Here is a 25,865-nt window from a genome sequence, read left to right as displayed (position 1 = left end):
GCACTATTAACTGATTCATTTTGAAATTTTTTTTTTCCCATGACAGTATCCCTTTAAGGGGTGATTATCAATGTTTAAATTTGAATTTCTGCCATTATTCAAATCTTTTTGCACAAATTCAAATGATATTTTCAAAGGCTCGAATGTTTGCCATTTATTAAGCACAAAAAACATGAAAAGCCAATTGTAAAACGTCATCATCTAAAAGCTTGCAAGTTCATGTAGAGGTCAATGGGAGTTGCCCTAGGCAAAATTAAAGGCATATATTAAATTCGAGATTTTGGATTTTTTTTATTTTTCGCTTGTAAACTCACAAATTCTTCATGATTGTATTCAATCAGGGTTTTGACATTGGATTTTTTAAATAAACATTCAAGTTTTTTTAAATTGTGAGTTTATTTGAACTAGAAAACAACTCGCAAATTAGTTTTTTAAAGGAACAGTAACATCAAAAAATGTGTTTTAAAGTAATAAAAATATTATACAGTGTTGCCCTGCACTGGTAAAACCGCAGTGTTTGCTTCAGAAACACTACTATTGTTCAGATAAATAAGATGCTGTGTAGCCATGGAGGCACCCATTCAAAGGAGAAAAGGCTCAGGTTACACAGCAGATAGTAGATTAGCTCTGTAGAGCATAATGGTGTTATCTGTTACCCTCTATTTAACCTGTGCCATATAGCCTTTTTGCCATTGCTAAACAACATCTTGTTTATATAAATTATAGTAGTGTTTCTGAAGCAAACAGACCAGTTTTACCAGTTACAATTTCATTTTTTTGGTGTTACTGTTCATTTAAACCTTAAACTAATGGCACACACTGGCATATATATATATATATATATATATACACACACCAGCAGAGAATTGTTGATTCCTACCTTTCCCTACCTGAATACATGTGGAACTCAAAAGAACGTCATTCACTTGATAAAGGGTATTGAACCCAAAACATGTTGTGTTTACCACTACCCGGAATAAAAGGTTGTTTGCAGTAACACTGCTGGAGTTCCTTTTCCTTCTTTTATACATGGATCATTTGTAGCAGTTGCAGCACAGAGCAACCATTACGGAATCAGACACAAATCGTTTGGAAAATTGTACTAACCACTATCCCCCTCTCCTATTTGAACCCAAGAGAAAACACTAAACCAATATTTGGTGCAATCAAGCTTACTGTTTCCTTGCCAAAATCAGCTCACTGTTTGCATTGACTGGAATGTATGCATGCATGTCAGCACATGCACATCCAGGTAGCAGATGGCAGAACAGCTTATCTCCGTTGGCATATATGCACCAAAAGCCAATCTGTGTGCCTTTAGCAAGTCTTTTTAATAATTACACATTGGACAATGTTATAAATTTAGGACAAACCTAAATGGAACAAACCAACCCATGTGCCATTTGCTTTATATTAACCTTTTAAATGCCACAGATCGTAGAATCTACGTTCTGTGGCAAAGGTACTTGAAATGCCACAGAACGTAGATTCTACGTTCTGCAGCATTTCCTGGTTCAGGAGCGGAGGAGCGGCTGTTAGAGCCGTTCGCTCCGTTCCTGCTCGATCCCCTGCCCCTAGGCAACGAGCAGAGCAGGGGATCGAGTGGCCCCTGGGGCGCGATCGCCCAGGGGCCCAAAAACAGCAGCAGGCACGTGTTACTTACGTGTCCTGCTGCTGCAGCCTGCACCGGATCGACGATCTCCGCCCCCACAGCACACAGACAGGAACCACGAGGCAGATGTCTTCCAGAGGCTCTTCCTGATCGCCTGCAACAGTCTCCAGCGACTTTTTCAGGTTAGTGCAACAATTACACACACAAACACACCAACACACACTTATTACAGTAATACACACTTAGATTCACACTTACACACACTTACACATACATTTTTGGGGATTGGGGGGGTCACTTACACTCACTGCACTTACACACATGTGCACACGCACACACGCGCACATAACATGTAATTTACCATTTGTACACACGCACACGCACATACATGGCATTGTGGCTTTTTTTTTTTTTTTCTTATCGCATCGTTTCTTTTTTTGGCTGAAAAAAATGTTTTATTGCCATTACGCATAGCGTATTCGCTAACCGTACTGTGCAATACCTTTTGTATGTTATTTCGGTGATTATATTGCAATTTTGGGTATTTTGGTGCATTTTTAGCCATTTTATTGAATTTTTAGCCATTTTATTGCATTTTCAGCTCTGCATATGTTGTGTTCACTTGTTTCTAGCCGTAGAACCTGTTTGGCCCATCGAAAATATTCAAACTGTGATTCTGACGGCCGATAACACTAGTCTGGAAAAAAAACATTGATTTTTGTGGTTTTATTGGATTTTTTTGCATTTCACCCTTTACTGCCTTATTTTGTTTTGCCTTGTAAATTTTATCTACTATATATCCATTTGGGGGTCTCTGTGCGCCACATAGTTTGGTATATCTATGCATATTGGGCATCAAAGTGTTCAGTAGACCTCTGGCGTTCATATTTAGGATGTTTTATGCTGATACGTTACGAAATGTGGGGCATATAATGGGGTAAAATTCAAGCTTTCTGACAATTTTCAGAAATTTGATAAAAACCGTTATGTTCAGCATTGCTTTGCAGTTTGGCAGTTTGCAGTAGAAACACATATTTACCCATATTGGATTCGTCAGAATGTGTACTTTCTGAAAATATATGGCTTTCTGGGGTCTCTGTACTGTTAGGTGGTCTAATGTCGCATATTACACACACCAGGTGCTTATATTGCAGCAGCCAGCGCGTCAGCCGTGAAAATGTATATACACCATTGTCATTTGGTGGTCTCTGTGCGCCACATAGTTTGGTATATCTATGCATATTGGGCATCAAAGTGTTCAGTAGACCCCTGGCGTTCATATTTAGGATGTTTTATGCTGAAACGTTACGAAATGTGGGGCATATAATGGGGTAAAATTCAATCTTTCTGACGATTTTCAAAAATTTGATAAAAACCGTTATGTTCAGCATTGCTTTGCAGTTTGGCAGTTTGTAGTAGAAACACACATTTACCCATATTGGATTCGTCAGAATGTGTACTTTCTGAAAATATATGGTTTTCTGGGGTCTCTGTACTGTTAGGGGGGTCTAATGTCGCATAATACACACACCAGGTGCTTATATTGCAGCAGCCAGCGCGTCAGCCGTGAAAATGTATATACACTATTGTCATTTGGGGGTCTCTGTGCGCCACATAGTTTGGTATATCTATGCATATTGGGCATCAAAGTGTTCAGTAGACCCCTGGCGTTCATATTTAGGATGTTTTATGCTGATAAGTTACGAAATGTGGGGCATATAATGGGGTAAAATTCAAGCTTTGTGACGATTTTCAGAAATTTGATAAAAACGGTTACGTTCAGCATTGATTTGCAGTCTGGCAGTTTGCAGTAGAAACACTTATTTAACCATATTGGATTCGTCAGAATGTGTACTTTCTGAAAATATATGGTTTTCTGGGGTCTCTGTACTTTTAGGGGGGTCTAATGTCGCATAATACACACACCAGGTGCTTATATTGCAGCAGCCAGCGCGTCAGCCGTGAAAATGTATATACACTATTGTCATTTGGGGGTCTCTGTGCGCCACATAGTTTAGTATATCTATGCATATTGGGCATCAAAGTGTTCAGTAGACCCCTGGCGTTCATATTTAGGATGTTTTATGCTGATACGTTACGAAATGTGTGGCATATAATGGAGTAAAATTCAAGCTTTCTGACAATTTTCAGAAATTTGATAAAAACCGTTATGTTCAGCATTGCTTTGCAGTTTGGCAGTTTGCAGTAGAAACACTTATTTACCCATATTGGATTCGTCAGAATGTGTACTTTCTGAAAATATATGGTTTTCTGGGGTCTCTGTACTGTTAGGGGGGTCTAATGTTGCATAATACACACACCAGGTGCTTATATTGCAGCTGCCAGTGCGTCAGCCGTGAAAATGTATATACACTATTGTCATTTGGGGGTCTCTGTGCGCCACATAGTTTGGTATATCTATGCATACTGGGCATCAAAGTGTTCAGTAGACCCCTGGCGTTCATATTTAGGATGTTTTATGCTGATAAGTTATGAAATGTGGGGCATATAATGGGGTAAAATTCAAGCTTTGTGACGATTTTCAGAAATTTGATAAAAACCGTTACGTTCAGCATTGCTTTGCAGTTTGGCAGTTTGCAGTAGGAACACATATTTACCCATATTGGATTCGTCAGAATGTGTACTTTCTGAAAATATATGGTTTTCTGGGGTCTCTGTACTGTTAGGGGGGTCTAATGTCGCATATTACACACACCAGGTGCTCATATTGCAGCAGCCAGCGCGCGTCAGCCGTGAAAATGTATATACACTATTGTCATTTGGGGGTCTCTGTGCGCCACATAGTTTGGTATATCTATGCATATTGGGCATCAAAGTGTTTAGTAGACCCCTGGCGTTCATATTTAGGATGTTTTATGCTGATAAGTTACGAAATGTGGGGCATATAATGGGGTAAAATTCAAGCTTTGTGACGATTTTCAGAAATTTGATAAAAACCGTTACGTTCAGCATTGCTTTGCAGTTTGGCAGTTTGCAGTAGGAACACATATTTACCCATATTGGATTCATCAGAATGTGTACTTTCTGAAAATATATGGTTTTCTGGGGTCTCTGTACTGTTAGGGGGTCTAATGTCGCATATTACACACACCAGGTGCTCATATTGCAGCAGCCAGCGCGCGTCAGCCGTGAAAATGTATATACACTATTGTCATTTGGGGGTCTCTGTGCGCCACATAGTTTGGTTTATCTATGCATATTGGGCATCAAAGTGTTTAGTAGACCCCTGGCGTTCATATTTAGGATGTTTTATGCTGATAAGTTACGAAATGTGGGGCATATAATGGGGTAAAATTCAAGCTTTGTGACAATTTTCAGAAATTTGATAAAAACCGTTATGTTCAGCATTGCTTTGCAGTTTGGCAGTTTGCAGTAGAAACACTTATTTACCCATATTGGATTCGTCAGAATGTGTACTTTCTGAAAATATATGGTTTTCTGGGGTCTCTGTACTGTTAGGTGGTCTAATGTCGCATAATACACACACCGAGTGGTTATATTGCAGCAGCCAGCGCGTCAGCCGTGAAAATGTCTATACATATTGTCATTTGGGGGTCTCTGTGCGCCACATAGTTTGGTATATCTATGTATATTGGGCATCAAACTGTTTAGTAGACCCCTATGTTTATATTTAGGATGCTTTATGCTGGTAATGATACATGGACAATACGATGCTGGAAAGTTGAAGCTTTGAGGCAATTTCCAGATATTTCACCAAAACCGCCAAATTTGGCAAAGCCTTGCGACTCAGTAGTTTGGAGCAGAAAGGCATGGGTACCCATTTTAGATTCCGTAGAATGTGTACTTTCCAAAAATATATGGGTTTGGGGGGTAAACATATATTTCTGTGTTTTTACCCCGCAAAAATGCAGTCAATTTGTTGATTTTTCATTAGCTGAAGTTACCCACGGGTCTGTTTGTATGCGCTAACTTCATTTTGGGGCCTCTAAATGCCAGATACTTTGGTAAACTTATGAAGAATGGCCACCAAAATGTTCAGAGGAACCCTGGCAATCATATTTAGGGTGCTTTTTCTTAGTACGTAATGACACATGGGTGATATGGTGCTGGGAAGTTGAAGCTTTGAGGCAATTTTCAGATATTTCACCAAAACCGGCAACTTTGGGAAAGCCTTGCGACTCGGTAGTTTGGAGCAATAAGGCATGGGTACCCATTTTAGATTCTGTAGAATGTGTACTTTCCAAAAATGTATGTGTTTGGGGGGTAAACATATATTTCTGTGTTTTTACCCCACAAAAATGCAGTCAATGTGTTGATCTTTCATTAGCTGAAGTTACCCACAGGACTATTTGTATGCGCTAACTTCATTTTGGGGCCTCTAAATGCCAGATACTTTGGTAAACCTATGAACAATGGCCACCAAACTGTTCGGAGGAACCCTGGCAATCATATTTAGGGTGCTTTTTCTTGGTGCATAACGATACATGGGTGATATGGTGCTGAGAAGTTGAAGCTTTGAGGCAATTTTCAGATATTTCACCAAAACCGACAATTGTGGGAAAGCCTTGCGACTCAGTAGTTTGGAGCAGAAAGGCATGGGTACCCATTTTAGATTCTGTAGAATGTGTACTTTCCAAAAATATATGGGTTTTGGGGGGTAAACATATATTTCTGTGTTTTTACCCCACAAAAATGCAGTCAATGTGTTGATTTTTCATTAGCTGAAGTTACCCACGGGACTGTTTGTATGCGCTAACTTCATTTTGGGGCCTCTAAATGCCAGATACTTTGGTAAACTTATGAACAATGGCCACCAAAATGTTCAGAGGAACCCTGGCAATCATATTTAGGGTGCTTTTTCTTAGTACGTAATGACACATGGGTGATATGGTACTGGGAAGTTGAAGCTTTGAGGCAATTTTCAGATATTTCACCAAAACCGACAACTTTGGGAAAGCCTGGCGACTCAGTAGTTTGGAGCAATAAGGCATGGGTACCCATTTTAGATTCTGTAGAATGTGTACTTTCCAAAAATGTATGGGTTTGGGGGGTAAACATATATTTCTGTGTTTTTACCCCACAAAAATGCAGTCAATGTGTTGATCTTTCATTAGCTGAAGTTACCCACAGGACTATTTGTATGCACTAACTTCATTTTGGGGCCTCTAAATGCCAGATACTTTGGTAAACCTATGAACAATGGCCACCAAACTGTTCGGAGGAACCCTGGCAATCATATTTAGGGTGCTTTTTCTTGGTGCATAACGATACATGGGTGATATGGTGCTGAGAAGTTGAAGCTTTGAGGCAATTTTCAGATATTTCACCAAAACCGACAATTGTGGCAAAGCCTTGCGACTCAGTAGTTTGGAGCAGAAAGGCATGGGTACCCATTTTAGATTCAGTAGAATGTGTACTTTCCAAAAATATATGGGTTTGGGGGGTAAACATATATTTCTGTGTTTTTACCCCACAAAAATGCAGTCAATTTGTTGATTTTTCATTAGATGAAGTTACCCACGGGACTGTTTGTATGCGCTAACTTCATTTTGGGGCCTCTAAATGCCAGACACTTTGGTAAACTTATGAACAATGGCCACCAAAATGTTCAGAGGAACCCTGGCAATCATATTTAGGGTGCTTTTTCTTAGTACGTAATGACACATGGGTGATATGGTGCTGGGAAGTTGAAGCTTTGAGGCAATTTTCAGATATTTCACCAAAACCGACAACTTTGGGAAAGCCTTGCGACTCAGTAGTTTGGAGCAGAAAGGCATGGGTACCCATTTTAGATTCAGTAGAATGTGTACTTTCCAAAAATATATGGGTTTGGGGGGTAAACATATATTTCTGTGTTTTTACCCCACAAAAATGCAGTCAATGTGTTGATTTTTCATTAGATGAAGTTACCCACAGGACTATTTGTATGCGCTAACTTCATTTTGAGGCCTCTAAATGCCAGATACTTTGGTAAACCTATGAACAATGGCCACCAAATTGTTTGGAGGAACCCTGGCAATCATATTTAGGGTGCTTTTTCTTAGTACGTAATGATACATGGGCGATATGGTGCTGGGAAGTTGAAGGTTTGAGGCAATTTTCAGATATTTCACCAAAACCGACAATTTTGGGAAAGCCTTGCGACTCAGTAGTTTGGAGCAGAAAGGCATGGGTACCCATTTTAGATTCAGTAGAATGTGTACTTTCCAAAAATATATGGGTTTGGGGGGTAAACATATATTTCTGTGTTTTTACCCCACAAAAAATGCAGTCAATGTGTTGATTTCTCAGTAGCTGAAGTAAAGTCCTGATCAATTTGGATGTGCTAACTTCATATTGGTGTCTCTAAATGCCAGATACTTTGGTAAACCTATGCATAATGGGTATCAAACTGTTCAGTGGACCCCTGGCAATCATATTTCAGGTGCTTTTTCTTGGTACCTAATATAGTTTGGGATATGCGGAGCAGCAAAATAAAACCTTTGAAATGATTTTTCAGAATTTTGAATTTTTTTTTGAAAAACCGCTATTTTCAGACAAGCTTTTATGTTTGGTAGTTGGGAGTAGAGAGACATAGTTACCCATTTTGTAATCGGCAGAATGTGTACTTTTCAAAAATGTATGGTTTTCTGGGGTAAACCTACGGTTTCAGGATTTTTTGCCTTGGAATCTAAAGCATGCTGTTTTCTGCCTTAGTGCTTTCAAAATTCGGTAATATACTGCCGGGAGTTTTTGCTGTACAGAAATCCTAAATCTCCCTAAAACTATACATATCTGGTATTGGCACGTTCGAGAGACATAAGGCTTTCCAAATCAGTTGGATTTTCATCCCTAAAATGAAATATTTTTCTGGTATAAATTGATATACGATGAAAAATGGTAATTTTTCATTTTTTTTTGGTATTTAGCACTATAAATTTTTTTGCACAGGTGGAAATACATGAAAACTCAGGCAGATTTAGAAAGCTCAGTTTCTACCGAAAAAAACAATGTATAGTTTTCCTAGGTAAACTATAGGTTTCCCCTCAGAAAATGCCCCTAAAGTGAGAGAGCACAAAATGTTTCAAAAACGGCTGGCATTTCGCGTAACCAAAATGTGAAATTCTGCTGGCACTTAAAGGGTTAATTCATCACATGCAGCTAGGTAGCTTACGTTTAAATTACTTTTGACACAATAATTCTGCATTTTAAGTGAATTTCAAGCAGATTTACAGTCACATGCTCATGAAAATCATTTTTATTTCATTGCATCCTTCAACCTCAGAACTGTCTACAAAAATAGCGGAGGCTGATGCGAATGATGTATATTCTCTGTAAACTGCTGAAGAATACGTTGGTGCTATATAATTAAATGATAATAATAATAATTATTTATGTATTTTATTTGTCTGATAAGATTTAGATTATTTTTTAGTAAGAATAATATTTTAGTTTGCCTGCCATAATATTTACGGATTGTAAAACACTAGTGAGATACAGATAACAGGTTCTGCATTAGAATGATAAATTTTGGATCAGTGGCCATTTTTATACATTTTAGGATGGGGAGGTAAGCACAGGTGATGCAGCAGGACTATACTTTCAGGAATTAAGTTTAGCACAAGGAACATAGCCAACATCAACACTGAGCTCATTTACAGGCATAAAGCAGAGTATGTGGTGTCTTTGCTACACTGCAACAGTTCTGTTCTTTAAGCTATTGCTACACTTAATCTTATTGCTGCGTCTTCCTCCCTCCTTTCACTTCCCAAAGCTAGCTAATATATAAATAGTTATCTTAATGAATATTAACCAATGGCAGACTGGATCTCTAGGAATGTGTTCTTTTCTACCCCTGCATAAGCAGCCTTATAGTCTCTCAATGACATATTTATTCCTTTCACATTATTTGAATCTCACAGTGACTTTTGACTTCAATGGGAAGAGGCTTTCAAGCAGCAAACAGTTAAATCATAAACACTTTGCCCCACTAACAAAGCAGTGCCAGAGGTTTATTAGCAGCTTTAAAATATAATTTCTATTACCTCTTTTTTACACTGTGGTTCGTAAGACAATTTCTGCTACTGTTCATAACGGACTGCCAATTTCTGAGCTGTGTACATTAGGATTATTTACTGTATTAGCATTCGCGCTTTGTAATTAGGTACAGAGTGTTTCTATACACATACTCTTTGGTCTCTTACAAATCGTGAGACCACAATCTTCTCAGAACGATCGTACGAATTTACCATCAACTAAAAAGACCAATTTGCCAGGAAAACGTTGCGTCTATGGGGAGCTTTAGTCTATCATTTAGTCATGATTTTATTCTGTCACCAGAAAAAAATATTTTTGGCTTTACATACCCTTTAAAATTGAGAGTAGATTATAGGTGCATTTAGGAAGCCAGCTCATAATTTGGACATTTATAAAAGCAAAGACTTGCATTTAGCCTCAGTTCATTCCTTATTTTAAAGAGGCAGCAGGTGACCATTTTCAACTTGTTTTTTTTTACTAACAAATAACTATGGGTCTTGTTATTTATTGCACTAAACAAAAATATGCAACCACTTTTACAACTTTTATTTAGCACGTCCTAAGTGTGCTGAGTCACTGTTTGCAGTGGAGAAGCAGATAAACCAAATTATTGTCATTATCTCCATTCAGATAAATTACTCTTTTGAGAGGGGGAGCGAGTTCAGGGGAAAACATAACTATTTTCCATTAGTGCTTTGTAATAACAACCTTTTTGAACAATTTTTTAGCTTTCCAACCAAAGTTGTGAGCTTGTTCTTTTTTTCTTTGTTTTTTCTTTTGTTAACTTTTGGTAAAGGAATTGCATGGGGTGTCTTTACAATGCTGCTTAGTAAATATACATGTCAGTATATTCCCCTTGTAAGCAAGGTACGTTGTCACAAAACAAAACCATTGTGGTCTTATCAGGACTACTCTAAGATGAAGTTCATACTGTGATACATACAATGACACAATGCTAGTGCCTCTCCAGCAGTTTGTACAGGTGAACAATGTGGGTATTTTCAGTCTGGGTCTGAGGAGTGAACAGTCCAGGGCGTTAGGGTTGTGAACAGTCCAGGGCGTTAGGGTTGTGAATAGTCTAGGGCTTTAGGGGTATTAAAAGTCCAGGGCTTTAGGGGTGTGAACAATAGAGGAATTACATGTGTGAACAATGCAGGAGTTTACAGTCTGAATTTGAGGTGTAAACAATGCAGGGGTCAGTTAATCTCAGTATTGATACATTTTAAATCTTACACAAGGTAAGCAGTCACAGCAGGCAGACTTTCATGGGGGGTGCCACACAAGAGGGGGTCAGCCAACAGCTTGACAGCACTTATCTAGGGGTTTTTGTACATAAGAAGTTGTCTAATTTCAGGCAGTGTCATTCTGTGGCTACTAAAGCAAATAAAGTTCTGCCATGCATAAAAAGGGCATAAACTCATGGGATGAAAACATCATTTTGCCTCTTTATAGGTCCTTGGGCCTCACCTGGAGTATGTGGTGCAGAGAGTGCAGAAATGTCCAACTAGACTGATTAGAGGGATTGAAGACTGTCAAGATTGGGGTTGTTTTCTCTGAAAAAGGCGCTTGCGAGGGGACATGATTACACTTTACAAGTACATTAGAGGACATTATAGACAAATAGCAGGGGACCTTTTTACCCATAAAGAGAATCACCGCAACAAGAGGCCACCCCTTCAGATTAGAGGAAAAGAACTTTCATTTGAAGCAATGTAGGGGGTTCTTCACAGTCAGGACAGTGAGGTTGTGGAATCCACTGCCGGGTGATGTTGTGATGGCTGAATTTAATTGCTTTTAATTCATGCAAAGATCCAGTCGTTCGAAGACTTCCCCATCTCCCGACCTGCCAGATCAAATAAAGTAGAAAAAGAACAGATCAACCGATGTTCTGCCCCTACAGCAATCATACAAAAGTTATGTCCGACAAAAGCTAGTGACAGTCTCCCACTGAAGATCGGCAGATCGGCAATAAATGCAGAGATATTTTTGGCAGCCGACAGAAATTTTCGAACATGTCTGATTGAATGAACGACCAATCGGCATTGCACAACAGATGTCGGAACACTCCACACATGATCTGAAAATCGTATGAATGGAGGATTCGTACGATCAGATCTTTGCGTCTATTTACCGGCTTGGGTGATTTCTTGGACAGACATAATATCAAAGGCTATTGTGATACTAAATTCTATAGTTAGTATAGGTATGGGTATATATAGTTTATGTGAGGGTATGGAGGGGTGTGTGTATGGATGCATTTGCAAGATGGTGTTGCACCTGGGCAATGTGACAAATATTAACACGGTTTTGCACCTCACCATAAATCAAGACAAAATTGCACTGAAAGTTTTCCAAGTCTGGTTAGCATCATTTTAGCACGAGAGATGATTCTTTAGACTACGGCCTGGTCCAGAGGTGGTGGTAGCTCCAGTAGGTGCATCTGTGCTTAATTTGAAAAAGGTGACACTAAGTGGAAAATTTGTCAAGGGTCGAATTGAAATTTCAAATTTTGAGTTTATTTTATTGCAATTCGACTAGGGAATAGTCCAAATTAGATTTGAATTTTTAAAAAATTAGAATTTTGAAATTTATCATGTATTGTCCCTTTAAGAATTCAAATTTGACTATTCCCCATCTAAAACCTGTTTTAGCCTATGGGGGACTTTCTACAATCAATTTGGAGTCGTTTGGTGGACTTTTGAAAAAATTTTTTTTAAAAAAAATCTGTAAAGACCACAAAAAAATGCAGGAGAGTAACAATAGAGGAAACGGATCCCATGGCTATGGGGGGGGGGGATAGGCTAACCTGGAGGAGACGGGAACTGATTTGATATGCGTACCAGGTCCCTTAGAAGATTTTTGGCAGGGGATGGGGGGCCTGGCAAGTGCTGATTATGCCCCTGTACGATAGGCTGGTTTTTGCAAAAGAAAAAAAAAAAAAAAAAAAAGACAGAACTTCCATTGACTTCTTCATGACCTTGACAGCTTTTACTTGCCGTACTTTTGTATTTGTAGATTTTATGGTTTTTTACACTTGATTAATTATGAAAACATTTAAAAATTGTGGATTAAGTACAGTGGCGTAACTTCGGATGCCAGGGCCCCCTGCAAAAAAATTTTCGGGGCCCCGTCTGCACAAAATAGTGGGAGAATTTCATGTATAATATCCCCAGAAGTCATAGAAGAATGTCACAGTCGCAATTTCATATATAAATACCCCAGAACTATAGAAGGATGGTACAGTGTCAATTTCACATACCGTATATACTCGCGTATAAGCCGAGTTTTTCAGCACCCAAAATGTGCTGAAAAACTCGACCTCGGCTTATACGCGGGTCATACGCCAATCCCTCACCGGATCCCTCACCTCCCTCTCCCATAGCGCATCAGGACTCTGTGACTGACGATCGCCGCCCGGAGCAGGTCCAGGAGCTCCGGGCGGCGCGTCCTTCCCTGCCGGCGTCCTTCCAAAATGGCGGCGCCCATGGCCGCCACGTGGGTAGAGGCGCCGGCGCCGCTACCCACGTGGCGGCCATGGGCGCCGCAATTTTGGGAGCGACGCCGGCAGGGAAGGACGCGCCGCCCGGAGCTCCTGGACCTGCTCCGGGCGGCGATCGTCAGTCACAGAGTCCTGATGCGCTATGGGAGAGGGAGGTGAGGGATCCGATATTACGGGATTTGAATTTCTACGCTGGACCTTCCTTACGCCCGGATTTGCTTGCGGCCAGGTAGGCTTTACATTCGGTGCTTTCCTTCTATCTTGGCGCAGTCGCTCTTTATTCTCCCTCGCAGTGCAGGGGAGCCGGCATCGATCGCGTGTAAAAAAAACTTTCAGGAGAGATGGTTGGGAAGTAAAAATGGCTCCCCCGCCTCCCTCTAAGCCGCCTTGGGCCCGGTGGTGGAATGTTGTGTGTGCAGTTGAGTTGGTTGGGGGCTAGAAGTATAGCCGGCACCCCCTGTCGCTACACATGACGGGGCCTGACACCTCCTGACGACGCCTTCTACTTACGGTAACTGGGGGAAGCAGCCACTCTGTATGGTTAGGGGTAGAGTCGCTGGGGAACATGCCTTCTACTGTTTCCCTGTGGCCCCTAACTTTTTGTCTTCCTACTGTCTACTACATACTGTACTATCCTGGCTAGCCCCATATCTATCATCTATCTATCTATCACTGCTGCTCTTAGCACCTGTATTTTATTTATATATGTGGCTATTGAGTGGATCTGTTGGGATGTTTGTTCCCTTTGTTATGAGATGGGTACGACTAGCTGCTGCCTGGCCAATCAATTACATTTTTTTTTAAACTTGTGCTTGTTTTTATGAATTAATGTTTTAAGCATCATGGCTTGATTTTTAACATTAAACCGACTGTTTGATATTTCTGAGACTTTTCTGAGTTGTGTCTAGGCTTATACGCGAGTCAATATGTTTTTCTGGGTTTCATAGGTAAAATTAGGTACCTCGGCTTATACGCGGGTCGGCTTATACACGAGTATATACGGTATCTCTCTGTAAAGGCTATGAGCAAACTTTGGTTGTTACCTGTTATATCCCTGGGATCAACTTGAATCAGTAGTAATTAGGAGGCGGAAGAGAACAGAGCGAGAGGCAAGACCGGATTTTTATTTTATTTTTTAAGCATCATGGCTTGATTTTTAACATTAAACCGACTGTTTGATATTTCTGAGACTTTTCTGAGTTGTGTCTAGGCTTATACGCGAGTCAATACGTTTTTCTGGGTTTCATAGGTAAAATTAGGTACCTCGGCTTATACGCGGGTCGGCTTATACACGAGTATATACGGTATCTCTCTGTAAAGGCTATGAGCAAACTTTGGTTGTTACCTGTTATATCCCTGGGATCAACTTGAATCAGTAGTAATTAGGAGGCGGAAGAGAACAGAGCGAGAGGCAAGACCGGATTTTTATTTTATTTTTTTCAACGCGGGCTGTTGGTTCATCTCAAGAGGCGATAGGGCTTCGAGTGTGAAGAAGTGCTTGTGACGCTAGGCCTTACGCATCCATTGTGTTGCCGGGCCTAGAAGCGAGAAGCACAGTGAACGCGGAGACGAGGCGTACAAGTACAACTTACGCTCTTTACCCAACACGCCGAGGGAGTGAAGATCTGGAACACTTAGTGAGCCTTCTGGGAGCCGGACTGTACCATCTGGGACCAGGGCCGGAACTAGGGGTAGGCAGAAGAGGCAAGTGCCTAAGGCGCAAAGGTGGAGGGGCGACAGGCACTTACCTCTTCTGCCGTCTTCCCCTAGTTCAGACCCTTGTGTCTCACATCTCAGGCAGCTCCTCTTGTGTTTTTAGTGTGTGCCTACCGCTCGTATCCCCCACCGCCTGCAGCACCTCTGAGCCTCTGATATCAACGTTGATCGCGCGCCTGAGCAGCTCCTCTTGTGTTTTTAGCGTGCGCCTGCCGCTCGTGTCCCCCACAGCCGGCAGCAGCTCTGATATCAATGTAGAGCGCGTGCACAAGTGCGCACACGCGCTAGAGTCTGGAATTCCTGTCAGGTGCGCCTCTGCACATGCGCGCACACTTGAGAGGAGGGCTACGTAGTCAGCCACGTTGCCCGGCACTGTCTGGGACACGGGCTGAACCATCTGGGACCCGGACTGTAGCATCAGGGCGCCTTGTGGGTAATCCGGCACTACTGAGGAAGCAGGCCCCGGGCCCCCTGTACCCCCGGGCCCCCCAGCGACTGCGGGGTCTGCTTCCTCGGTAGTTACGCCACTGATTAAGTAACTGTGAAAAATAAATTATTTTGCGCCAAAATTATGATTTGGAGAAACAGATGTTCTACAGATGTTCATAAATTGGCCCCTAAGTGATTAGGCCTTTCTTTTTTTTAACACTGGCCCTTTATCTTTAAAGGAACAGTAACAACCAAAAAAATTCAAGTATTTTAAAGTAATTATAATATAATGTACTGTTGTCCTGCGCTGGCAAAACTGGTGTGTTTGATTCAGAAACTCTAATATGGTATGGTTTATATAACCAAGCTGCTTTGTATGGAGAAAAGGCACAAGCTACAGAGCAGATAACAGATACATAAGCCTTGTAGTATACAGTGGGATTCTACATAGCTCATCTGTTATCTACCATGTGTCCTGTGCTTGAATAGCTGCCCCAGTGGCTACACAGCAACTTATTTATATAAACTATGGTTGTGTTTCTAAAGCCAACACAGTTTTACCAGTGCAGGGCAACAGTACATTATCTATTATTCCTATAAAAACACTTTCATTTTTTGATGTTACTGTTCCTTTAATGAACACTAGCAGACATTTGTTAATCATTAACATTCAGAACTGGTTATTGCTGGGAAAACTCCCCCAGTGCTTGTCAGTGTGTAGGTGTCTGCTTTTCAGTAATCATTTTCCTAGACGAGATTCATAGAATTTCCAGTAAAGGCACAGTGTAAAGTCTCTTGGTCAGGCACCAGGAAGATGTTGTGGCCCATCCCAGTACAGCTCCCTTCCATATAGGGAGAAGAGGGGAACATAGGAGGGTTAATGCCTGAAATACCAGACACAGAAAACATTCCTCTGCCCTGCACAGACCCAAAATAAAAATTCAGTTGCATCAGCTCAGGGTTTCCCAGCTGTAATTCAGCTAAAACTTTCATCATTAGGATTCTGGTGTAGTGTGCATTGGTAGAAAGTATATGTTGGAGGTTTTAATAACAATAAGTAATCCGCTTTTAAATCAGCTTTAAAGTCAGACACAAAGGGGCAGATGATGTCGCCAGCATGACATCATTCAGGCACTTCGCCGATTTACTAACAGGCGCAGGCGTAACTTCGCTAGTGAAAGAGACAGACGCTAGTGATCATTCGCACTCGATCGCCAAGCAAATTCACTAAGATGCCAGACTTGCCTTCGCCATCTCAGACCAGGCAAAGTGCAATGGAATGCATAGATGTTCCTCAATTTTTAGTGGAAAAATTTTCTAAGTTCCAAAAAAACGCTGGCGTCTTCCTTTTTTCAGAGTGATAGCCTGCAAAGGTCCATGAAAATTTTTTTCCCCCATACATTTTCTAACATATGGAACATAAACTAAACAGTGGGCTCATGTGTAGGGCATTATATAGTGAATAAAGTACCCCCTCTTGTAAAATATAAGGATATTATAAGTTACAGAGGAGTTTCATGACCATATAAAAGCACGAGGCCGATGGCCGAGTGTTTTTATACAGGTCATGGAACTCCAAGGTAACTTATAATATCGATTAGGCAAAGGAGTCGCACACGCACACCTGGCCTCTCCCAATAATTACGTACGGTGCCTGGGGTATAGGAGGACGGCCCCTCCAACATTAATGAGCATAGAATAACTCCAGCACACGTAGCATGCTCAAGGGATTGCTCCCGTGTTTAATGTCAATCCAACAATACAACGTTTCGGGGGCGTGCCCCTTCGTCAGGTGCTCAAAACCACCACCACCTTCCTTAAATTAGGTAATTGAAGTTAACCACTCCTCCAAACATGTAAAAAAGTTAAATAGTAATACATGTAGAAAATGAGTCCAAACAATACAAAAAGTTCGTTTTTACAGTCCAGACGTAAGATTCATTCGGTATGAAACCTGAATGCTGCAAAAAAATAACTACAATTGATCAAATGACCAAGCAGAGAGTTATAGTTCAGCCATTGTATTAAACAATCAAAATGATCAAATTACCACACAGAGAGTTGTAGTTCAGCCATTATATTAAATTACACAATCAAGGCCTATTTGATTGAGATCATAGCAGAAAGGAAGTAAAATTAGCCATACCTTCCCCTGCTACTAGATTCTAATCGATACAATTAGGAGAATCTGTAAAGAATAAGGAAACAAATTAGAAACAATGAAAGTTAGAGACTGTTACAAATAACTAGTCAGACTGAATTCCTCATTTAACCCTCTTGGAGTCTGTGTTTGTAACAACCAAATCCAGTAACTTTCCCGCTGGTTTAATTTTAATTTCAAATTATAATCTGTCGTTATTACCTTTTCCAGTATCTGCCACCTTAACTGGGAAGTTCTATGCCCTTTATCAAAAAAATGTTTGTATAAAAAAGTTTCCTGTTTATTCTTTTTCTTGTCAGTTTCTTTTTTTATTTCTTTAGGGGGTGGTTTGTAGTTTCGAATGGCCGCTTTATGCTCATTTAGGCGTATTTTTACAGGTCTACTAGTTTGCCCAATATAGGCCAAACCACACGGACATTTTAGGCAATAAATTACGCCCTTAGAATCACATGTATGAAAACCCTTTGTAAAATGCTTTGTGCCTTTTTGTGGATGAATCACATAATCGCCTTTGGTGATGCCCGTACAGTGGCCGCAATTGAGACACGGGAAAGTGCCACTCCTGTTACTATATTTTTTATTAGTGTTCCTAACGGAATCAAATCTCTTTTTAACCATGTCTCCCACGTTCCTTCCTCTTCTGTATGAAAAAATTGGTGGCAGAGTAAAAAGATTTCCATATTTACTATCTTTTTGTATTGTTTGGACTCATTTTCTACATGTATTACTATTTAACTTTTTTACATGTTTGGAGGAGTGGTTAACTTCAATTACCTAATTTAAGGAAGGTGGGTGGTGGTTTTGAGCACCTGACGAAGGGGCACGCCCCCGAAACGTTGTATTGTTGGATTGACATTAAACACGGGAGCAATCCCTTGAGCATGCTACGTGTGCTGGAGTTATTCTATGCTCATTAATGTTGGAGGGGCCGTCCTCCTATACCCCAGGCACCGTACGTAATTATTGGGAGAGGCCAGGTGTGCGTGTGCGACTCCTTTGCCTAATCGTGACTGACTACGGCAGCACCTTACGCACCCTCAAGTGAGCCCCCATCGTGATGTCTTTTGCCGACATTTCTGCCTCTACGGATCTGCGAGCTGACACTTTCAGTTTTACAGAGGCAGAAAGGAAGAGGATTTTGAACGCAGCACAGTCTTTACCTTCAATTGCACCAGCTGGAGACGCTGAGGTCTTGCACACCCTAGAGAAATTTAAAAAGAGAGAGGTAGCATGGTCGCTACACTCTTCCACGCTGTCAGAATATGCACGTGTGCAGAGAATACCACGAGGACTGCGCCTACACATCAAGCCGGTTTTGTTCCGCGAGGACAAAGATTTCCTGTCCAAATGGCAAAGTATACTGAACCGCTGCAGCCTCGATCTTATAACTCTGACCGTGCAGCAACTTCAAGGAGGATTAAAGGAGACCCGCCAGCAGATTCACGCGATGGAGGAGGAATACAAGGCCAAGACCTCCAGGGATGTCTGCAGTACGGCTCTTGCGGAACTGCAAGCAAAGATAGACGCACTCCAACAGGAGATCCTCCAGACAAAGCTGCGCAAATTCAGAAGGGATACCAGGGACTACGAAAGAGGAGAGGTGTACACATGGATGACACAGAGAAAGACGCAGCGCACAAGAAACCCCAGACAATCAAAGGATTCAGAAGCATCTTCTTTACACTCTTCAGACTCAGAATCTGTTTCCTGCACCTCTGGGCAGTCATCACCGGCTTTTTTAGGCCAGCGCCAAAGCACCATAAAAAAACCAGGAGGGGGAAAAAAACGCGAAGTTTCTCAGGCGAAGGGACAGCAGAAACTGAGGTGAATAATGTTTTCAATTTATCATCTTACACCTTGACAAATTCAGAACTCTCTGTGCTTAACAAAGGTCTCAATTTTGTACCTATGCATACTAATCCACCTTTTGATTTTACCTTAGATTTCTTCAGGTTTATGCGTACAATTAAATTGAAGGTTCATTTTTCTGACAAAGAATGTGATGTTAGGCCTGATAATATGAATACTAAATTAGCTGGTAAATTACAACAAAAGAGCACGTTTGTACCCCCTGGTAACTACCCATCGCTTGATGCTTTTGAATTCCTTGTTAAAATGGAGGTAGAAAAACACTTAGGAAAGAGCAGTGGTAAAATGAAACATAATGTATCAATGGCTGAAAAATTAGCTTTGCAGAGTCTCCAGGATAATGAAAGTATTGTAATTTGTAAAGCTGATAAAGGGGGAGGAACTGTCATAATGAATAAATGTGACTATGAGAATGAGGCCATTCGACAGTTAAATAACAATGCACATTATAAAAAGTTGGATAGTGATCCCTCAATGAGACTAAGGGATGAAATCAAAATCTTTTTATATTCTGCTGTCATGGAAGGTATAATTACTGATGATACTTACAACCTATTATTTCGTGAGGAAGCCAAGATACCTAACATTTATTTTTTACCAAAAATACACAAATCATTGGAAAAACCGCCTGGACGACCCATAGTTAGTAATGTGGGCTCGTTACTACAGCCATTGGCCATTTATGTTGATATTGCTTTACAGGAAATTACCCCTAATTTAAAACACTGTGTACAGGATACAGGTGAATTTTTGCAGAGATTAGAAAAACTCTCTTTACCTACAGAGGATTTTCTCTTGTGCTCGATTGATGTCTGTGACTTGTTTACTTCTATTCCACACGATGAGGGTATAGAATGTGCCCGTTCATACCTCGGTAATACAAAAACACCAACACACCAAATTTCTTTTTATGCACATTATTAGAGATAGTACTTACGAAAAACTTTTTTTCTTTCAACACAGATTTTTATTTACAGACACAAGGCTGCGCCATGGGAGCTAACATGTCACCTGTGTATGCAAACATTTTCATGGATTTTTTTGAGAACACATTTATCTTTGCTAACCCTGAATACTCAGCACATATCATTACATATATGCGCTACGTGGATGACACGTTTTTCTTATGGCAGGGTGGCAAGGAGAAACTTTTGGATTTCCTTAATTATTTGAATAGGGTACATAGCACTATTAAATTTACTTTGGAATACCACTCCACCAATATACATTTTCTTGATGTCGACATTCATCGTTCAGACACAGGATTCAGTACATCAGTTTTTACTAAGCCTACAGACCGTAATAATCTTTTAAGACCCACATCGTTCCATGCCCCTGGCCTGTTCAATGGTTTACCAAAAAGCCAACTAATGAGAGTTAGGAGAATCACTTCTGATGATACCCTATATGCCCAGGAATCAGAAAAAATGGTTAATAAATTTGTTGAAAAAGGTTACGATAAAAACACTCTTTTAAAAGTTTGTGAAGAGGTGGGAAAGATTCCTCGAGCCAATCTACTCACAAAAAAGAATGTTACAGCCAAACAAAAAAGAGTCCCTTTTGTTTCAACTTATGACACTAATGCTAAATACATAAGGAGAACTATTCTTAAACATTGGAAAGTTTTAAAATCTGATAGTAAATATGGAAATCTTTTTACTCTGCCACCAATTTTTTCATACAGAAGAGGAAGGAACGTGGGAGACATGGTTAAAAAGAGATTTGATTCCGTTAGGAACACTAATAAAAAATATAGTAACAGGAGTGGCACTTTCCCGTGTCTCAATTGCGGCCACTGTACGGGCATCACCAAAGGCGATTATGTGATTCATCCACAAAAAGGCACAAAGCATTTTACAAAGGGTTTTCATACATGTGATTCTAAGGGCGTAATTTATTGCCTAAAATGTCCGTGTGGTTTGGCCTATATTGGGCAAACTAGTAGACCTGTAAAAATACGCCTAAATGAGCATAAAGCGGCCATTCGAAACTACAAACCACCCCCTAAAGAAATAAAAAAAGAAACTGACAAGAAAAAGAATAAACAGGAAACTTTTTTATACAAACATTTTTTTGATAAAGGGCATAGAACTTCCCAGTTAAGGTGGCAGATACTGGAAAAGGTAATAACGACAGATTATAATTTGAAATTAAAATTAAACCAGCGGGAAAGTTACTGGATTTGGTTGTTACAAACACAGACTCCAAGAGGGTTAAATGAGGAATTCAGTCTGACTAGTTATTTGTAACAGTCTCTAACTTTCATTGTTTCTAATTTGTTTCCTTATTCTTTACAGATTCTCCTAATTGTATCGATTAGAATCTAGTAGCAGGGGAAGGTATGGCTAATTTTACTTCCTTTCTGCTATGATCTCAATCAAATAGGCCTTGATTGTGTAATTTAATATAATGGCTGAACTACAACTCTCTGTGTGGTAATTTGATCATTTTGATTGTTTAATACAATGGCTGAACTATAACTCTCTGCTTGGTCATTTGATCAATTGTAGTTATTTTTTTGCAGCATTCAGGTTTCATACCGAATGAATCTTACGTCTGGACTGTAAAAACGAACTTTTTGTATTGTTTGGACTCATTTTCTACATGTATTACTATTTAACTTTTTTACATGTTTGGAGGAGTGGTTAACTTCAATTACCTAATTTAAGGAAGGTGGGTGGTGGTTTTGAGCACCTGACGAAGGGGCACGCCCCCGAAACGTTGTATTGTTGGATTGACATTAAACACGGGAGCAATCCCTTGAGCATGCTACGTGTGCTGGAGTTATTCTATGCTAACTTATAATATCCTCATATTTTGCAACTGGGGGTACTTTATTTATTATAATACACAAGTTTTAGTGAGTCATGTGACAGAAATTACATCACTACTCACCGTTTATAACTGATGACATCACTAGTCACCGTTTATAAGGATATAATTTACAAGATATTCATGGCTTTTGTGTATTCTAAAGAAATATTTTCTTTATTAAGGTTCCCTGGACTTGTGTAATGTAATATATTTGCTGCAACATATACGTCCATGTAACTTTTTCATTTCCCACCGAATGCAAATTAGGCAACGCTAGCGCATATTCCCTTTGTTTGCCAAAGTAATGCTAGCGAAAATTAGCCAGCCTTCGGCGTCCTGGACGCAACTTCGCATCTTAGTGAATTAGCGTTGTCCTAGCGAATTTACGACTGGCGAAGTGTTGCGGTGGCTGTATAGCAGTCGCTGGCGAATTTTCTCTGGTTAGGGAATTTGCCCCCAAGTGTAGCTGCAAAATCAGTGCACTTGCTTCCATGGGTATGGGAGTTTGGAGGCCATTGTATAAAGCTGCATCTGAAGTTTCATAATTTTCTGATTAAAGAAGTTCTTCACCTTCCAAATACTTTTTTCAATTTAGTTGTTTTCAGATTGTTTACCATAAACAAAGACTTTTTTAAAGAAAAATGCTTTCCATTTCTTATTTTTTACCGTTTTCCCAAAATTTACGTTTTTAAAGTTTACTGTTCGTGTCTCTAGTCTTCCAGTCCGGCAGTTCAGAAATCCAGGAGCATTCTGAACTGTTACAATTTGCTTCATTTAGTTGATACATTTCTCAGCAGTATTAAATCTTAAAAACAGAGTCAGCAAACCTCCCCCCCTCCCAGAGCTAACTTAGAAGGTGAAAAATTAAACTGTACACTTCAATATTCAAGAAATGGTCACAAATAGGAAATAGAAAGTATTTGGAAAAAGTCTTTATTTCAGATGAACTATCTGAAACCAACTAACTGAAAAAAGTGTTTGAAGGTGAACAACCCTTTTAAAAGTTTACTGAGACTTAGCATGCTAGCCATCCGTTTCCAATATTTACATGCAGCAGCAACCAAAGTTATGTTTGAGTTTTGTGTCTGTATAGGCACCAAACAACATATTACAGCTCCATAATTAGGGATGTAGCTTGTTTTATTTTTGTTGGTAAGTGCCATATGATATTGAGAATTAGTTGCACAAAATGTGTAGTCTTTATACAATTTGTGTATTTAATGGAATGGTATGTTTACAGTAAAATGTGTATAGTATAATTACATTTTTATGGGTTTTGGTATTATGCATTATTTGTAACTTTGAAGTCATTTTAACCCATTGTTTTGCTGCTCTGTACACCAAATAAGGGCTGTGATTGGCAGTATGTGGACTGACAGTCTAGAGCTATGTTTGGCAGTACACCTGGTTTTTATACAACCAATTCAAAAATAGCCAACCTGCTTTCAGGCCATTGGGAGCAGCAGCCAAGGGGTTGGTGGGCAACATGGTGCTCGCAAGCCACTGGTTTGGGGATCACTACCTTAAAGGATTAGAAAATCTAAAATTACGGGGGTACCAAGATGTTTCACCCCCAGTTATTCTAGTTGCTTACCTCATACCCCTGGGCCACAGCTACACCTGCTTTGAGGCCTTTGGGAGCAACAGTGAAGGGGCAGGTGGGCAACATGTTGCTCGCAAACTACTGGTAGGGGATTACTGCCTTGAAGGATGAGGAAATGTAAAATCACTGGGGGGGGTATGAAGATTTATTGCACCCCCAGTTATTCTAGTTGCTTAACTCAAACCCCTGGGCCAGTGTAAACATGTTATTCCAGGTTTCAGTTGCATTCACCCACGTAGAACCCCCCCCCCCAGGCCAATGATCAGAACTTAATGGATGCCTATGTAGGCTTTTTGAGAGAGGACTGCCTGAATGCCCCAATGCGTTTCCTGCTGTACTGGATTTTCAAACCTTACCATTAGATATCTGGTATGTTTATGGTCAGATAGCTATTGGGGCAGGCTCACATAGAGACACATAAGCCGATAGGTTGGATAACATACAGGAGCAGCCCGTGGCTGCCTTTATTCCAGCTTTGAATTTGTAAATATGTCCATAGTTTGTACAGGCATGTGAGTTTTGTCATAACTAAGAACTACCCTTGCCATGTCCTACTTTTGCTACTCAAACAGTATTTTTATTTTTAACATTGAAGTCTCTTGGGTTTTAACGTTTGAGAGGATGGGTTTCTAAATAATTAACAAATGTAATTTTCTGCCATACGTAAGCTAGAATGAAAAGCCAAGTGAGGAATGGTTTTTGTTGTTGATGTGCAAACTGCATATTCAGGGTTTAACTAATTACGCCTTTAGTGGAACCTTATAATAGGAATGAACCCTCGATCTCTTTAGTGTATTGTCAGAATGCTCTATAAACAGTATACACGCCCCTAAAATTAATGTGGATGCATTTTATCATTTTAGTTCAACAATATATTTTTTTCTTTTTTGTCCTTGACATCCTCATCTAGCAGATGCTGTAAAATAAAGTAAAATCTCTTGTACAGGTATGGGATTCGTTATCCGGAAACCCATTATCCAGAAAGCTCCAAATTACGGAAAGGCCGTCTCTCATAGGGGCTTTGCTCACAGTGCAACACTTCGGCAGGAGTAGATTCGCAAGGACAATGCTAATTCACTAAAATCCAAAGTTGCGTCCAGGGCACCGAACGCTGGCTAATTTGTGCTACCGTTACTGCGCCAAGCAAAGCGGAGTTGCGCTGCCGTTGCCTAATTTGCATACGATGGGAAGTTAAAGTTGATGGACATATATGTTGCAGCAAATACATTACACTATACAAGCCCGGGAAACCTTAATAAAAGAAAGTAGAGTTGTTATATTGCCCTACACATGAGCCCATTGTATAGATTATGTGCCATATGGTAGGAAATGTAGGGGGGGGAAGCGGGTTACCCCAAAAAAAATTTACGCTCTTTTACAGCCTATCACCCTGAAAAAAGGAAAAGACGCCAACATTTTTTGGGAGACTCAAGATATGAAGATCCAAATTATGGAAGTATTTTTTTTAAAATTCAACATTTATGTTATACAGCAGGGAAAATAAGTATTGAACGCGTCAACATTATGTTCAGTAAATATAAATATGGTGCTGTATCTTTGGTTCAAGTGGTGTCACCCGGTGTGATTCGTAACTCTAGCGAAATCTTCACTTTTCACTTCCCCAAATACACCTTATGTGGATTCTCCGTTAGTGAATTTAAATACTTTTACTTCCCATTCACCGAATGAAAATTATCCTTAAATGGCCAGAGGGCCTACTCACAGACAACCTGGTGTATAGCGCCTTAAAAATGGATTCCCCACAAATTACTCTCCAGCCTTGCGTGTCCCTCCAGATGCTTGATTATAAGGGTAGGAAAACGCAAAATAGTGTAATACTGTTTAAAAATGACTATTTAATAAAAAGCAATTACACTCACATTTCACGTGTTAAAATCATCGCATAAGTCCGTTTGGATGGTGTGTGTTGTAGTCCGTCCACCCTTGTGGAGTACTGTGACCCTTCCTTGGACCTTTGATTCGCCAAAGGTCCAAGGAAGGGTCACAGTACTCCACAAGGGTGGACGGACTACAACACACACCATCCAAACGGACTTATGCGATGATTTTAACATGTGAAATGTGAGTGTAATTGCTTTTTATTAAATAGTCATTTTTAAACAGTATTACACTATTTTGCGTTTTCCTACCCTTATAATCAAGC

At 40.2% G+C, this 25,865-nt stretch overlaps 1 protein-coding gene across 11 annotated transcripts in view; it reads left to right on the top strand.

Moving 5' to 3' along the window:
- Window positions 1–25,865, top strand: part of LOC108718052 (lipoma-preferred partner homolog) — a 221,653-nt gene that overhangs the window by 46,653 nt on the left and 149,135 nt on the right. For 2 of the 11 annotated variants that reach the window (XM_041564757.1, XM_041564756.1), the window contains one exon: window positions 21,582–21,623. The exons of 8 other annotated variants lie outside the window; for them this stretch is intronic. The gene's annotated coding sequence lies outside the window, so the exon portion shown is untranslated. Of the gene's footprint in view, window positions 1–18,371; window positions 19,240–21,581; window positions 21,624–25,865 lie in introns of those variants that run through there. One more of the 11 variants, XM_041564758.1, reaches the window with a different exon arrangement.

This window comes from Xenopus laevis, chromosome 5S (genome assembly GCF_017654675.1).
Source record: "Xenopus laevis strain J_2021 chromosome 5S, Xenopus_laevis_v10.1, whole genome shotgun sequence".
Lineage (NCBI taxonomy): Eukaryota > Metazoa > Chordata > Amphibia > Anura > Pipidae > Xenopus > Xenopus laevis.
Note: the sequence above shows the minus strand (reverse complement) of the source record. Positions and strands in the feature narration are given on the sequence as shown.